This window comes from Halyomorpha halys, unplaced genomic scaffold (assembly GCF_000696795.3).
Source record: "Halyomorpha halys isolate HHAL.00 unplaced genomic scaffold, Hhal_1.1 Scaffold717.1, whole genome shotgun sequence".
NCBI lineage: Eukaryota > Metazoa > Arthropoda > Insecta > Hemiptera > Pentatomidae > Halyomorpha > Halyomorpha halys.
Window position 1 is genome coordinate 178,653 of NW_027115878.1, and position 17,719 is coordinate 196,371.

At 30.1% G+C, this 17,719-nt stretch overlaps 1 long non-coding RNA gene across 2 annotated transcripts in view; it reads left to right on the forward strand.

Annotated features, from left to right (window-relative positions):
• Positions 1–17,719, forward strand: part of LOC136797132 (uncharacterized) — a 33,385-nt gene that overhangs the window by 12,159 nt on the left and 3,507 nt on the right. For both annotated transcript variants that reach the window (XR_010844977.1, XR_010844976.1), the window contains exon 2: positions 12,177–12,265. This is a non-coding gene — a long non-coding RNA (uncharacterized lncRNA). The remainder of the gene's footprint in view (positions 1–12,176; positions 12,266–17,719) is intronic.

The window sequence follows — 17,719 nt, forward strand, 5'->3', positions numbered from 1 at the left end:
ATTGGGGACCAGCTACGGTACGTAAAAAGAAGGACCAAAAATGTTCGCTGTTGGCGCCAATGCATGGACAGGAAACTAATTATAATACTTTGCAAATGAGTGCAGGCCATCTGGTTTCCAACCCCACGTACTTCCGTTCCAGTGGGTTGTACAAGTAGGCAGGAAGGTGTAGAAATATTTCAGATGCCTATCTCATTAAGCTCATATTTGTGAATAATAATATTCAATTTAAATACTAGACTGGTCAATTTAATAATATATCACACCTTAGTCGCAAATGCATAAAATTCAACTCATAAAACATATCCGAAAATAATTTCCTACAACAGTTGACAGGAAAAAGCATTTCTTGCAGTCCTAAAACGGTTATTAAACAGCTTATTAATTTAATAAATTAATGAATTAGGTATTTGTTTTTTTTCACTTTTAACTCCTAACCAGAGCCCTGTTTCATAATGAAAGCTAATAGTATTAGTTAAAACTACAAGTATAGAAACAACGTGGAAATTACACTAATACTTATTTTTTTTTTTTAATAGGGAGGACTATTAGTGATATTACAGGAGTTAAAAAGTACTAAAGTACAAGTTACTATTGTACAAGTCAGTGCAATTGTTAAAGTTAAATCGACAAGACTAATAGTAATAGTTTGTACTTTATTATGAAACAGAGCCCTGATCATCCTAGCGATAAAGTAAAATTAAATTTAGCAGAGAATGAGTACCTGTTCAAGTTTATGATTGTACACTTTCATACAAAATAATAATAATAATTTTAATTATATTATTTCAAAATTTTGAGACAAGGCAATTATTTATTAAATAAATCAAAAATTAGTATCCAATTCTGTCTCAACACTTTATTTTTCACTAGTCCAACGTTTCGGCCATTCTAGCCATCTTCAAGGACATCTTCAATACAATCTCTTCCTCACATTAATTTATAAATAACCTGGTGGTGTATTTAATTGTTGATAATCTTATAGAGGAAAATTAAATGTTAATGATTTTAAATTTTAAATGAATAGGCTTTTAACTTATAATAAAGAAAATGACCTGGGCAGAATAGCCTGCAAAAGAAACTTTAAATTAATGTGAGGAAGAGATTGTATTGAAGATGTCCTTGAAGATGGCTAGAATGGCCGAAACGTTGGACTAGTGAAAAATAAAGTGTTGAGACAGAATTGGATACTAATTTTTGATTTATTTAATAAATAATAATAATAAAATAAGTAAATAAGTATAAAAAATAAAATAAAAAAATATATAAGAAAAAAATGTAATGAATATAATTAAACTAAGTAAAATAAATTGGGGTGACGGTAGCAGCATGGTAACGCGCCTGTCTGTCAACCCAAAGGTTGCGAGTTCGAGTCCCCGGCCCTGTCCGGGAATTTTTCAAGCATATAATTATACAATACACACTCACAACCTCACCCCGGGCATTTGTGTGGCCCGCTAGCCAATGTGTGGCACTCACAAAAATAGGCGTAGGAGTGAAGAACGTACCCTAAGAAAACTACGTCATAAAACGCGTGATGTATTTCCTTAGTACATCGCTCGAGGCATTGGACTTCCACAGTCTGTCTTGCCAATATTAATAATAATAATAATAAAGTAAAATAAATTATATACAATATTTACAATCTGGACCTAATGATCCCCGAGCCCACTCTTATCTCCCGCGTATGAGGGTTAGAGTAGAGCCCTTCAAGATCCCAGCGCAGTCCTCTTACCATGTCACTGGTAATGAGCCAGTGGAGGCTGAGTAAGTGCGCTAAAGCCGCTACCTCTCTACATGAGCGGTGCATCTGGCCATTGCCAGAACTCCAATTGTCGATTTTATTTTACAAAAGGTCTCTTGGCCACTGCCGTTTTAACCTTCGAGGTGGATTTTAAGGTTTACTGTGAATGAAAGCCCTTACCAAACAGTTAAAGGACTTGCAGCAAAACTGAATAGAGTGTATCGACTCTTAAAACTATTGGAAAATAAAAAAGGTAGGCCTATGGATATATCATGAATAGCGACTGAAGGCTTATGAGACTTGCGTTTCACTGCTTACTAGGCAAAATCCATTTACTTATGGACTAGCAATTGGGGCCTTAGGAACAAACAGAGCATTATTATTGGAACGAACGTTATTTTTATAATTTAATTATTAAGAAATAGTACTCATCCGACGCAGAATCAAAAATGTTATTAATTATTTTATTTTATTATTATTATCATTTTTTTTTTAATTTATCTTTGTATCGAGGAACCACTGTTTAGAATTTATGTGTAAAAAGAAAAACCTAAAATTTTGCAATTTGTTCCTTTATCAAACTAATTAGTTGCTTAATAACTGGCTCAGGGTCATAGATATGCGTTTCCGTATTAAGTGTAGCTGTCTAACTTTGTGGTAAAATTGAAAAAAAAATTTTTTTAGTTTACGATACTTTTCATCCTATTTACAATAGAGTAACTAAATTTGGGTACAATATTTTTTTTTTTTAATTTGGCCAATCCCACTTTTCTAGCTATCATGAGTAAATCCTGGAGATATTATAAGATATTGAAAAATATATTAACATCAATGAAGATTGTTCTGAGAATAACTCCGAAGATCAGCATGCAATAGGCCAAAGCGAAGCTGACCAGTACGCTGTACCAATAATATTATTGATATCATTTCCGTGATAATTGAAAAAAAAAAATCTTTTTACTTATTAATAATTTATTTAAACGTGAAGTCTGATATTGTTCAATTAATTTGAATAAATCGATTTTTTAAAAGAAAATGGGCATTTTCGTTTACGCGTCGTCGGGTATGTGCGAATGTCAATATGACGGGTGCTTGTAAAAATATATAAGTATATAAGAAACGCACGTAAACCTAGTGCTAAACAATAAGGCCTCTCGTCAATTGGGAGCAAAAAGCTGCAAAAAGCTGCGAATAGCGAAGCAACGAATTCGTGCGAATGCCTATCGGTCATTGCCTCGGTATTCGTCCGAACTTGTTCAGAAAAATCTGATTAAGATTTTTTCGTTGTGGAATTATCACCTGGATTCATCGACGTACACAGGCGTTATCGACGAAGACGGAAAATGTTGGTGAATCAACATTACGCAAAAAGAAGAGAGTGCGGTGAATTTTCTCGTTTGCGGCATGATCTTCTAACTGACAATAACCACCGCGTTTTCTATTTTCAAATGAACAATTACATGTTTGGATACATTCCTGATATTTCTTTTAAATTACCTTTTCACATTCCATTCGTCACTCTCTCTTTTGCTACTAAATCCAAGCAAAACGTGATCGGTTCGCTCGTCGCACCTGTTCGGACGAAAACTGACGAATTATACGGGCCTGCTGCACGCCCATTCCCCATCCAGCCGTGTGTTCGGATCTTTCGTGCGTTTTTGTGCGAATTCGGACGAATTGATTTCGCGTCTTTTCGCAGCTTTCCGCCCCCAGTGGACACGACCTAATGGTATACATGTATTTTCAATAAAGTCATTATTTGAGCCATTATCATTATTTTTATGTATTTTATTTCATAAGATATGAAAAGTAATAATAATTGTTTTGCACTCTAAATTTGTACCATATATACCTATAAATAATGGATTCTTAAATTTTCGAAGTTCGCGGGAATATCACAAAGTAGTATGTCACAAAAGCTATTATAGTAACAGCGTCTTCAGCGAACTCTGTGATTTTCTTGATAATAGTTCCTTGTAACAGTGTAGTTTCTAATAATATAGTTCCCTATAATAGTATAGTTATAGTTATATTGTAATAGTATAGTTCCTTGGGGCAGTAACAAGAAAAAAAAATGAATACAATTCAATATTGTTAACTAATGAATGATTTGACCCTGCCAACAGACGTCATTAAGCATCGTTCTGTTAATGTCTACCGGTGACGGAAAGCAATTAAGAAAGACCCATCGGCTGTTGGTACAAACTGACATATGTCATCAAAATGGACGGATTCAAACTTGCAGGCACATATTGAGTCATTGTTGACTCTAAAAATATTGTTGCTATGTAAACCTAAAGGTTCGAAGCTGAGACCAACAATTATTGATTGTAAATTCTCCTACATTGAGTCTCCCAAACCAATATATAAAAGATTAAACCTGACACCTCCCAGATTAATCTCCCAGACATGAACGCGCCGGCTCAGCGTATATTATTTTCTCAGTGATTCATTTTTAGTCCAGTCTAAATACCGCTCATTTCAATCGCCACTTTCTTTATTCTGAGGTTTATGGCAAGATGGTTTTACTTTTATTTTTCTATATATGAAATACAAAATGAGGGGAAGTATTGATGGGAAATATTTCGAAATAATTTTTGCGACAGAAATACATGTTTATGAGTTCCCCTGAGTCCAGATAACCAAGTCTCGGAAAATGATCTGTGTGACTGGCCTTGCACAAAAAAGTCTTATGAACCTGAAATTTCATATTTATAGCGGATACGCGTCTGAAATGTTACAAAAACATTTAGTAACTGGAAGTGCTACTTAATAGAATCGATTTTCTCAAAAACTGCTCAAACGATTATGATTAAACTCGAGAAACCAATCACGTGATCTTCAATATCAGCTAGGTCTTATCCTCTTTGAAATAGTTTAACAGAACTTCAATGCCGAGTTTTCAAAAACTCTTCTTCTAAAATACTTTTAACTTTGTTTATTTGCAATAATTACCAATTTTGAATTGTTAAAACTAATAAAAAATGTATAAATATGAACTTGGAAAGTATTTGATGGTTAAACAAGGAAAAATAATGCCAGCTGCTTAAAGACTAGATCGAAGACAGACGAGAATGTCCGATCTCTCCCGATCGCAATCATATTTACACGGCTTTGTTATATTTTGTTAAACTTTTGTATTCTTGGGAGGATCAAAGTTGTTATTAGTTATTTGCATCTTGAGAAACCCTAAAAAACAAATTTTTATAGCAAAAAAAAAATAAAAATTTATTTTTGAATTGTTCGACTATCACTGTGGTAAATATAAATGTATTGATGCACGCACAGCTCCATATTTGTAGGTCTATGTAATGAGTAGTATCATACACTGTTGAGCAACAGCAGGTAATATTCACTGGGACATTAAGTATATACCATAGGAATGAAGACAATAACTGACAAAATCATTTTTTTGTGCTTATGTGTTCCTAAAATGCTGAAATTAATTGAAATATATTTTTAATCAATCTTTTAGAATATCTGGCTAGATTTAAAGATATCCAGGGTGACCCAATTCGATTAATCCGGTCCATAACTAGATCTCTAAACCTATCATACAAAAAAATTATACACATAATATTATGAAATTATTATGTCTTCGAAATAAAATTCTGGCTATGTCCCAGGACCTTCTGACTATCAACGTCAGATCAGACATTTAAAATGTTTTTCAGCGTCTTATCCATATCCTAATCGTGTCACATTTTGATTAAGATCATATTTTTTAGACATCTAGTACAACAGCCAAAGAGAAGAAATAAGGTAGTTATTTCACCCCAATTTTTTATTACTTTAATGAAAACCATGTATAATTACTAGTCAAAATTGAAGAGTATGCCAAGTATAGAATGGTGACTGTTTCAAAAGGTTAAAGAAAAATTATTTTTTCTTTCGGAAGTGCATATCTTTAAAGTTATCGACAACACAAAAAATCCTTATAGAACATCATTTAAATAAGAGTAATTTTACTAAAATATGAGCCCTAATATAGGCACTTATGTTCAATAGTTCTCAAGATATAGCTTTTTAAAAAGTAACATTTCATAAAAAAATGTACTGAAAAATCATTAGTGATTGAAATTTATTTTGAAAAATGTTTATCTTAAAAACCATTCGACTTACAAATAATAATAGTAATATTATTTATTTATTCTGGGATTGATTCCTTAAGAATAATACTACAAGTGTTAAAATTAGGCTTTAGCGCCTTAGAGTAAAATACAAAATAAAAATGAAATCATAAAACATAATGAGTTTGAAAAGATAAAAATGAACAACAATAATTAACAGAATATATAAAATAAAATTAGAACAAATAAAATAAAACCATATGTCATATCATAAAACATAAGGTGTAAACATCAAAAATGATAAAAAATCAAACTAAAATTAATAAATGAAAAGGTACAATTTCTGCTAATATACAAAATAAAATTTTATCCATTTTAGTCTCAATTTATACATTTTTACTTTTTTTATTTTTAAACATTTTTATTCAATTTATAAGTCCGACGTTTCGGCCAATTTGGCAATGCTCAGGGACAATCTTATCATTTTAAAAAACAACTTCATGCAGGCTATTCTGCCCAGGTCATTTACATCAGTCCACAAATTACTCTATAAGACATTAAAACATTAGGGAATCATATATTTTTGTTTATAAGCAGTTCTTAGATTATGTCTAGTTACCTAATTAGTCAATTTTCACATTAATATAATCAATAAAATAAAATAAAAATTTAAATTATTTATTACATTTACCTTCTTTGTTAAAAAATTATCACAAAAATCGTAATTTTTATTTTATTTTAGTGTGAAAATTGACTAATTAGGTAATTATAAATAATCTAAGAAATGCTTAAGCAAAAATATATGATTCCCTAATGTTTTAATGTCTCATTGAGTAATTTGTGAATTGATGTAAATGACCTAGGTAGAATAGCCTGCATGAAGTTGTTTTTAAATGATTTAGTTAAAATTAAAATTAGCTAAAATTATAAATCCCACCAAATCACATTTATATTAATAATACCCCACTTATTCCTGTTGAACAGATCTGTTACTTAGGACTAAATCTAAACGACTGACATGGAATCCTCATTCAAGACTGAAAAGACAGGAAACTGCTCGTCGATTCCGACTATTACAACATTTACTAGACAATCGGTACTAACTTCCAATCCATTACAAAAGACTGATCTACATGACTATTATTAAGGCCTATCTGAACTTACGGAATCGAACTATGGGGCTCCACTAAACCATCTAATTCCTCTCGAATCCAATCCTTACAGTCCAAAATCCTTAATGCTTTGTCACAAATCAAATCATCCATCAGGACCTCAATGTCCCCTATGTTGCCGATTTGGCCAGAACCAGATACCGTTCCTTCCATAATAAACTTCCCAACCACCCAAATCCACTTGTTTCTAACCTGGCTTCTCCTTCACTACCTAATAATCCTCCTGGGCGTCTGAAAAGAAGATGGCCTCGAGATCTTCTCCTTTAGAAATGTTTTTGGAGTTCTATCAATGGGTAGATTCTCCACATGTTTGTATCACGTCATAATATCACTTACAGCAAATTTACGTAAATAACAATAAATAAATTATTAAAAAAAAAAGTTCTAAAATTGTATTGACATTGTGCCTGAGGATGGCCGAATTGGCCGAAACGTCGTACTTATAAATAGAATAAAAATGTTTTGAGACTAAAATGGATAAAATTTTATTTATTTAAACAGTAGTATATTACGTTTATCACCGTAGGAGTAGTAGTTTTCATGATATTCGACTGTCTTTTTTCTACCCCGGCTCTTGTACTAATCGTGAGTAGAAAAGTTTTAACAAAATAATTTAAATGTATTTTCATTTATTTAATTTTTTGTCTACTAAATCTTAAATATAGTTTGTAATAAATGCAGTGGGCTATGTTTGTATTAGCCATCTGGAGAACTGGGGGAAGAGGTCGAGACGAGGATAAAAATATTCACTTCTTGGACACCGCTCGTCATTTCCTATCTGGCTCTGTCGCCATTCCTTGCGGTCATATCCGAAATTTTTATTTTCCACTGAAATGTCGAATATCGTTCCTAATTATAGTCACTAATCATTATTTAATACATAATAATTATGGAATACTTCAATTAAAATTTCCACATGAAGTAGAACTAATGTAAATGTTGTGTCTTTATACTTACCAAAAATTGGAATTTGAATTTGTTTTAATAGAATGGTCCATAGATTTTATTTTATTTGTTTATGGTCATTGTGTGACTTTTAAGGCATTTCAATTCATAAATTAATAAACACCAGCCTCACAGTATGCAGTTCTTTGATAAATTTTTTTTTTGGAAAAACAAAAATACAGGCCTTAACAAAGCAAAGTATCATCTTTAGATGATTGTATCAACAACTTTTCTCCAAAAAAAAAAATAAATAAAGAAATAAAAAACGGGAAATATGGGAATTTATTTACAGGGGTAATATTTATCGTAGTAATAGTATAAGAGCCGGGAAGAAAAAAGGTAGTTATCTCACTCCAATTTTTTATTACTTTAATGAAAACTAGGTATAATTATTAATCAAAATTGATGAGTCTGCCAAGTATAGGTAGGAGGAATAAAAAATGGCAGCAGTTTCAAAACCTTAAAAAACAGTAATTTTTCATATTTCATTGTTCATTCGGAGCTCTATATCTTAAAAACTACCAACAAAACTAGAAAATCTAATTATTAGCCCTAATAGAGCTATTTACGTCCAATAGTTCTCGAGATATAGCCTTTTAAAAAGAAAAAAATCATAAAAATGTACTGAAATATCAGTGTTAGTTAATTTATTTTGAGAAATCTATATCTCAAGAACTATGACGTACAGATGTCTATTAGCACTCAAATTAAAGCTAATTTAATGTGCTAAAAAGTAGTTTATGACCTTTGTCATCGTAGGAATAGTAGTTTTCATGATATTTGCTGAAATAAATTGATTATAAGTTTGATCTATGAAAAACTTTATCTCAGAAGCCATTGGGCGTACAGATGTCTGTCAGCACCCAAATTAAAGCTAGTTAAATTTACTATATAACAGTTAATATTGTTTATATTTGTAGACGTTGTAGTTTTTATGATATTTGACAAAATAAACTCACAAAATATTAATTTCTAGTTGTTCGTATAAAATGTTGGATTTTTGAAAAAATATATCTCTAGACCCATAGGACGCACATATGTCTGCAAACGCTCAAAATAAAGGAAATTTAGCTTACTATGAAGTAGTATATGACACTTAACTTCGTAGGGGTAGTAATTTTTATAATATTCACATGCGAATATAAATTTGGCTAATGAAAATTTGTCTGAACAATTATAAGTCAATTTATTTTAGCAAATGTGAAAAATACTACTGCTACGAAAATAAACGTCATAAACTACATTGTAGCTCATTAAACTAGCTTTAATTTGAGTGCTAATAGACATCTGTACGTCACATAGTTTCTGAGTTATAGTTTTCTCAAAATAAATTCACTAACTACTGATATTTCAGTACGTTCCAAACAACATTTTTATGAAATGTTGCTTTTTAAGAAGCTATATCTCGAGAACTATTAAACGTAAATATCTCTATTAGGGCTTATATTAAAGATATAGAGCTCCGAATAAAAAATTAATTTATAATCTTTAAATTTCTTTCTTGAGACTGGCAATTTTTTACTAAATAATTCAAAAATACTATCCAAATTATAGTCTCAAAACATTTATTTCATTCACACGTCCAACGTTTCGGCCAATTCGGCCATCTTCAGGGACAATCTTAATTTACCATGAGACATATCATTTAACCCTTTTAAAAAAACTCCATACAGGCTATTCTGCCCAGGTCAAAATATTTACATCTAATATGTCAAAAATACAATAAACACCTAATAAGTCAAAAACATAAAAAACACAGTCAAATTATTTCTCTTTTACCACAATTTATACACTCTTGTATATGTATAGTGTATAAATTGTGGTAAAAGAGAAATAATTTGACTGTGTTTTTTATGTTTTTGACTTATTAGGTATTTATTGTATTTTTGACATATTAGATGTAAATATTTTGACCTGGGCAGAATAGCCTGTATGGAGTTTTTTTAAAAGGGTTAAATGATATGTCTCATGGTAAATTAAGATTGTCCCTGAAGATGGCCGAATTGGCCGAAACGTTGGACGTGTGAATGAAATAAATGTTTTGAGACTATAATTTGGATAGTATTTTTGAATTATTTAGTAAAAAATTAATGTTTTTTAAGGTTTTGAAACAGGCACCATTTTTTATTCCTCCTACCTATACTTGGCAGACTCGTCAGTTTTGACTAGTAATTAAACCTAGTCTCATTCTCAAACCTGGTTCTCACTCTTCAAAATCAAAATTGCGGCTTGTTTTTGTGCCTAACTGTAGTAAAAAAGCAAAAATTATAACTTTTACCAAAATCGCAATAATTAGAAACCATAAATGTTACAATCCCATTAATTAAATAATCAAATATGGCTATTGATTTTTTTTCCACGAGATTTCGTCCGATAACAATTGCCAAAATATCATTTTTTTCTAAGCGCTGTTTCGCACTACTTTTTGTTTTTCACAAACAATTCGTTTTCAACTTTTCACAATTTTCGGCATGTTTATGAACTTCTTCACCAAGCTCTAATTAAATTAAACTCCAAGCAAAAATATATACAATTTGTTTCTAATATTTTTCTCCTCATGTACAATCCATTGAGCATTAATATAAAAAATAAACCCTCTTTCCCCCCCCCCCCCGATCCATCTATAACAGAAAAAACAATAAATTAGTAGTTGCTTTATTATGGGAAAGATAATAAATCATGTTGAGTATTACCTTTTACTACCTGTGGTATTTTAAGGTTGCCTGCAATACTTATCTATTTATTGTGCAATGTCCATTCAGTACGGTCCTACTCGTAAAAAAAAATCCGGAGGTGAGGGGCCTCCAATAATCTCTCTTGGAGGACTTCAGTCTTGAGTGACAGGTGTGAATTGATGTATACCGGAGACTGAGCAAACACGATTCTTGTTTACAGAAAAAACTAAACCCAGCTGTCAAAATAAAAATAGGATTGTAAACGACTGTGAACGTAATTTCAAATATTGAAATGTTCCAACTAAGATCCATGCATATGTATTAATTATTTTGTGAATTGTGATTCGGCAAAGTATAAAATTTTAAATATTTAAAAAAAATTAAACAAGTTCTTCTGGTAAATCGATTTTTTTTTCTTTTACGCCCATTAAAACATTATACTTCCATATTACTTATTTGAATAAATTTATTAATAAACAAGTACATTTTGTTCAGTTAGCAAGTGAAATTCAAGTTTTAAAAAATTTAGAAGTCAAATTAATAGATTTGTGAATTTAGTCTAATTTTGTAACCTTTAAATTTTTACTAGCTTATTTATTTTTCTAGCTTAGCTGTTATTTTAATTTTTATTACAAACCCGTTTTGAATTTTATTAGTTTTAAAATTGAAAAATTTTTGTGATTAGTTCAGTATTTTTGATGAGCTGAAAATGAAATATGGAATGAATCAGAGCAGACACTGGAAGAGAAAAAAAATGCTACAACGATATATTTAAATCTTTACCGTCAACTATATATACATATGTATTTACTATTTAGTTGGAAGAGTTTAGTTACGGTACACGTTTTGTAATATTTTGATATAATGAAGATAAAATTAAAATCACCATAAAAAATTTTTTTTATTTTTTCTGAATATGAAGATGGTTGGGGTTCGGCCATAAAGGAACAAAAAATAGTTAACAACTATTTATCATTATATTTATATTTTTTATTAATTCTTTCTAGACCTTTTTTTTTTTTGTCTTCTTTCTTTTTTAGTTTTCCGTCTCTTTATGTGTACAATTTTTGTTTTTATTTCTCTTACATCTGCGTTTCTATTTTTACGTGTCATCACGTATCCTGTTCATTTTAAATCTAATTAATGGTCAATGTTATTTATTTTTTATGTATACTTATTATTGTCCATCTTATTTTTATTTCTTTTTTTTTTGTTCATTTTTTCACTTATATTTACATAATCCTTAACTCTTTTTAGTTGTTTTGTATCTCTTTTAGCCCTGATGAAGCCCTGTAAAGTGGGGCGAAACGTCAGCAAACAAATAGTTGTTAACTATTATTTGTCCCGTTTTGAACGCAACCCCGACCATCTGCTTCATGTTCGTGACATATTTTAGCAACACTGATGTAAAAATAAATCATCTCTCTCTTTTTTAATTGACTATATTGTTAAAAATTCACTTTATGAGCCAACAATATTGAGCTGTGACTCAATTAATTTTTTTTTACTTACATATACATGGTAAATTAAGTTTTCTTCTAGTGCATTTATATATAATTTTTTTTTCCAGAAATAATAATTATGGAGATTTCTAAAATTGAAGATAATGGCAACGTGATCAAAGAAGTATCTTCGTCACTGTCTTCATCTTCATCAGAGGTAATATTATTTAATAATTAAGTTTTAATTTGCAGCTGGTTCAGATTAACAATATTTAAAAGTTTACTGAATATGTTTAATATAAGCTAATGTTTTAAATTTATGTTAACTATACAAATATGACATAAGGAGACAATAGTTAGAAAAATAGTAGGGATACTCATGATTTTTATTTTAAGATGTTAAAGCGTGTTAAATGGAAAAAGTTATGTTAAATGGAGAAATATTTTCTTCTTTTACCATGTTAAAACGAAATAATATATAACATGGTTGAGAGTCTGTTGATAGGTCTGGTAAATGACGTCACGCAACAGACCAACTGAGTTCTACACCATTTTGTTTGTTGTCGTGTTAGGTTACTTGCTCGTAGTTTGTTTTAATTGTGTATTAGTATTGTTTCGGATGTTTTTAAAACTAATAAAGCAATGGATGACAATAATAATAATGTAATGACAGTCGTCAATTAGCTCATCTCGATTCTCTTCCTCACAAGTTAGAAGATCAACAAGAAGTGGCCAAACTTTTACACTTCAACTTCCGCTTTTCACTTAATTTAGGCTGTTTCAAAACCTGACACAACTATTAATTTTTCATTCGGAGCTCTATATCATAAAAAGTAGGAACAACACAAGAAAACCTAAGATAGCGTCATTTAAAGAAGAGCAAATTTGCTAAAATATGAGCCCTAATAGATTTATTTATGTTAAATAGTTCTCGAGATATAGCTTTTTAAAAAGCAACATTTCTAAAAAATGTTGTATGAGACGTATTGAAAGATCAGTAGTTAGTGAATTTATATTGAAAAACCTATATCTCAAAACCCATTGACGTACAGATGTCTATTAGCACTCAGATTAAAGCTTGTTTAATGAGCTATAAAGTAATTTATTATCTTTATCTTCGTAGGAGTAATAGTTTTCATGAAATTTGCTAAAAAAAATTGATTGATAGTTGTTCAGACAAATTTTCATTTGCTAAATTTGTATTCATATGTGAATACCATAAAAACTACTACCCCTACGAAGATAAGTGTCGTAAACTACATTATAATAATTTAATTTCCTTTTATTTTGAGTGTTTGCAGACATATGTGCGTTCTATGGATATAGAGATATATTTTTCAAAAATCCAACATTTTATACAAACAGCTAGAAATTTACACTTTGTGAGTTTATTTTGTCAAATGTCATAAAAACTACTACTCCTACAAAGATTAACATTATTAAATATTTTATAGTAAATTTAACAAGCTTTAATTTGAGCGCTAGCAGACATCTGTACGTCCAATGGTTTCAGAAATAAAGTTTTTCATAAACCAAACTTATTGTCCGAACAACTATAAATCAATTTATTTTAGCAAATATCATGAAAACTACTAATCCTACGAAGGTAAAGATCATACACTTATTTATAGTCCATTAAACTAGCTTTAATTTGAGTGCTAATAGACATCTGTACGTCCCATAGTTCCTGAGATATAGATTTCTCAAAATAAATTAACTACTAATCTTTCAGTAGATTTTTAAGAAATTTTGCTTTTTAAAAACCTATATCTCGAGAACTATTAGACGTAAATAGCTCTATTAGGGCTAATATTTCAGCAAATTTACTCTTCTTTAAATAATGTTCTTTTAGGTTTTCTAGTGTTAATGGTAGTTTTAAGATATCTCCGAATGAAAAATTAATGTTTTTTAAGGTTTTGAAACAGCCGCCATTTTTTATCCCCCCTTCCTATACTTGGCAGACTCATCAATTTTGACTAATAATTATACATAGTTTTCATTAAAGTAATTAAAAATTGGGGTGAGATAACTGCCTTTTTTTCTTCCCGGCTCTTGTACTATGAGGGGAAGAGCTCTGTTCGGAGTTCTCCAGGTTGAATGTAAATATTGTAAATAGGAATGACTAGGTTTTAGATATTATTTTACTTCAAATTATTTTTTTTTCTTTACTATTTCTTCTTATTTTATTATCATTTAATTTATATATTTCAAAAATGCTGTGAATGAGCTCTATAATCCATATTACCATTATCTATAAATATATGACAGAATGTAATATCACACAATTTAAAAAAAAAAATTAAATTAAATAAAAACTGCTTATTATGAATTTGTTAATACCTTTTACTAGGTATATGTCCTTCAATTCTGTAATGTGTATTTTGTTTTAGATCTCCAATTCTCATATTTTTTGAGACCACACTTTTATTTTCGAAAACCTTAATTTTATATGGGGCTCCGTTCATTAAGAGCAAAAATGGTTTTTAAAAATTTATTAATTGCTGACGTTTTGACCCACAGTGTAGGTCTTCGTCAGGGTTAAAATATACAGATACAAAAAATGTAAAGCTAATGTAAGAGTATAAAAGTGACATGTAAATAAAACAGATGTAGAGGTGGAGATATAAAAAGACTTTCCTACAAACAAAATATAATAAATAGTTTGTTTATGGTCAATAATAAACAGTTTGCTTTTACCTACTTTATATCTTTCTAGTTTAGACCTCAGGAAGACTTACATTGTGGTCCGACGATCAATAAATAGTTAAAAACTATCTTTGTTCTTCGTGACTGTAACCATGACACATTTGTTCTTCTGATTCACATACTGTCCATCATCTGAGCACAGTAATGTAACATCATACGCTGTTCTTTCTTTCACATACATAAGCTTCTAAGTTTCACGTTCTTAAACACACTAGAAAATACTATGTAGTTATATATTCTTACAGCGAGGTATCGATTTTTCATGTAACTGAAATTTTCTATCTTATTAACACATTTTTGGTTACATCACACTTCATGCCGTTTCTCCAGCCATAACCTTATCTTTTTAAACCATATACATTTCGGGGCCTAATGATTTAATCCAGACATTTCATCGCCGCGTATTAACTTTTATAGCTATTGTTAACGAATGCTATCACAGGGTGCGAGATTGTCATAGTTTAATTTACATGAAGAGAGATAAAAACTCTATGACATTCTATGCACAGCCAACTATCTACACATTACTATAATGGCATGATGATGTGTTAAATGTAAAAAATAATTAACATGCTAAATATTATAGGTATATGATTCTAATTTAAGTAAGCAGTCTAATTTAAAGTCCATGTTATATGTTAAATATTATAGCTCCTAGCGGATTCTCCAGGCAAATTGTTTTGTAACCTTGTAATTTTTACAAGATAATAAAATCTACAACTTTGTCACATCGCTTGTTCCCTATTTTCTCTTATTTTTCTTTCATTGCTTTATTTTTTTATTTATCCATTACTTTACTGGAGTTTAAAAACGTCCCAAACAAAAACAACACGAACTATGACTATTAATAACAGGCAATTAATCTATCAAAACTACAGCAGACAAAATGTGGAACTTAGCTGGTATGTTGCATGACGTCATTCTCAGCATATCAGGCTCTCAACTATGGTAAATGTTATATCGTTTTAACATGCTAAAAGAACGACATATTTCTACATTTAACATAATAATAACTTTTTTTTTAATACATCTTAACATGTTAAACGAAAGATCATGAATATCCCTTATGTATAACTTATCCTCGTAAGCGTTCTACAACAACTGTTGCTTATCAATAACATGACGTAAGGACAGGAGGAATAGAATAAAGTATTGAAGAATAAAAAACATTCAACAACTGGTTGTTGCAACTACTATATCGGTAAACAAAAAGATACCCTCGTAAAAGGTGTCCATAATGCAAAATGTTTTGTTTTAATTACTATTTGTAAATGAGGTAAACATTAAGACTATTGATTGATACATATAATAATAATAATAGTATGTATTAAAATAATAAAAAAATATTGGGGTATATAAAAAAATGACCGTTTTTCAACCAAATATTTGTATTAATATTTCTTTGATATAAAATACAATTCCAAGTCCATTGTTATTCACCGTCATTTGCGATTTCCTCGATCCCACGCTGATATTCTTTGGGAAGGCTTTCAAAGAACTCGTGAACCCCAATTTCAACTTCCACAAAATTATCAAATTCTTTCCCTTGAAGGCAATGAGCCATGGATCGAAACAAGTAGTAATCCGATGGTGCGAGGTCTGGACTACAAGACAGGAGTTCGAACCCAGGAAGTTCTTTTAACTTTTCTTTGGTTCGACGGGAAGTGTGAAGACGAGCATAATCTTGTTGGAATAAAACTCTTTTTCGGTTCATCAAAGCAGGATAATGCCCTGACAACTTCCCTTACAATATTTCCAATTGTCCGTAGTGGAGTTCAGAATTTATATAGCATCCACCAGGAACAAAAGGAATTTGTAATAAATAAAGCCTTCAAAATTCAAAAAAAAACGCAAAGCATGGTTTTTTCAAATTGCCCCCTTGCAGCAACTGGAAAATGAGTTTGACCGCGATCTAGCCATTCATCACCGGTATTTCGTCAGTAAGCCCACTTTTCATCACAGGTGACAATGTTCCAGTAAAATCTCATACCAGAAGGATTTTTCTAAAGGGATTATTATGTATTGGTAAGTATTGATTAGGATTAAAATATTTACAGTCTTCTGAAATCTTGAATTTGATAAAACGGTCATTTTTTTTTTTACACTCCATTAAAATAAAATATAACACGGTGATCATACATAAAATTAAATTTTACACGGTGATCACAAAAATCTTTTTTATATAATAGAGAGATAGTACACTATTATAATTTTTTAAAATTCATAACTTTATCAAGTAAACATTGTGTGCTGAATTATAAGGTAACATGTGGTAAACGGTTACCTGAAAAATCAGATATATAAAATCAATTTTTAGTTCAGTCTAGTGTCAAAATCCGGATTTTCTTTTTCTTTTAAACATTGCAATACTATGTGTATTCCTTCTATACGAAAAAATAAAATCTTAAGATGATACCTTCAAATTAATTTCACAAATAATATAACCTTTACAAAATTTTGTTTTTATATATAATCATATTATATATACATATATGTAAATGTAACACGAAATAGAAATTTAAGACGGACAATTGGTTAAAGACTTCCGCACATTGTTGAAACAATAAACTAAAGGGACGCTTCAGATTAAGCAAGTCTAGGACGAAAATAAGCTATCAGGAATAACAGACTACTTGACCATTTGCCAAGCTGAAAGAAGTCGTGAAACTGAATCTTTCCAGTCAGATCGAATTCGCTATTTGTTTATATTATGTTTTTTCTTAACAACAAATTCCGACTATACTCTGCATGTATAATATACATACATGTCTCATGCCTTTAATGACATACTGCATATTATATTTGTTTAAATACATCTGATTCATTGATAAAAAATTTACATTACTAACTAAATAAAAGTTACTAAAATAGTTCTAGAAAAATTTAAAACAAAAGCAAACGCAAACGCAAAAAAAAAAAAATTTATTTTCTTTAAATTTTTGCTAAATTAATATTTATTTCATCA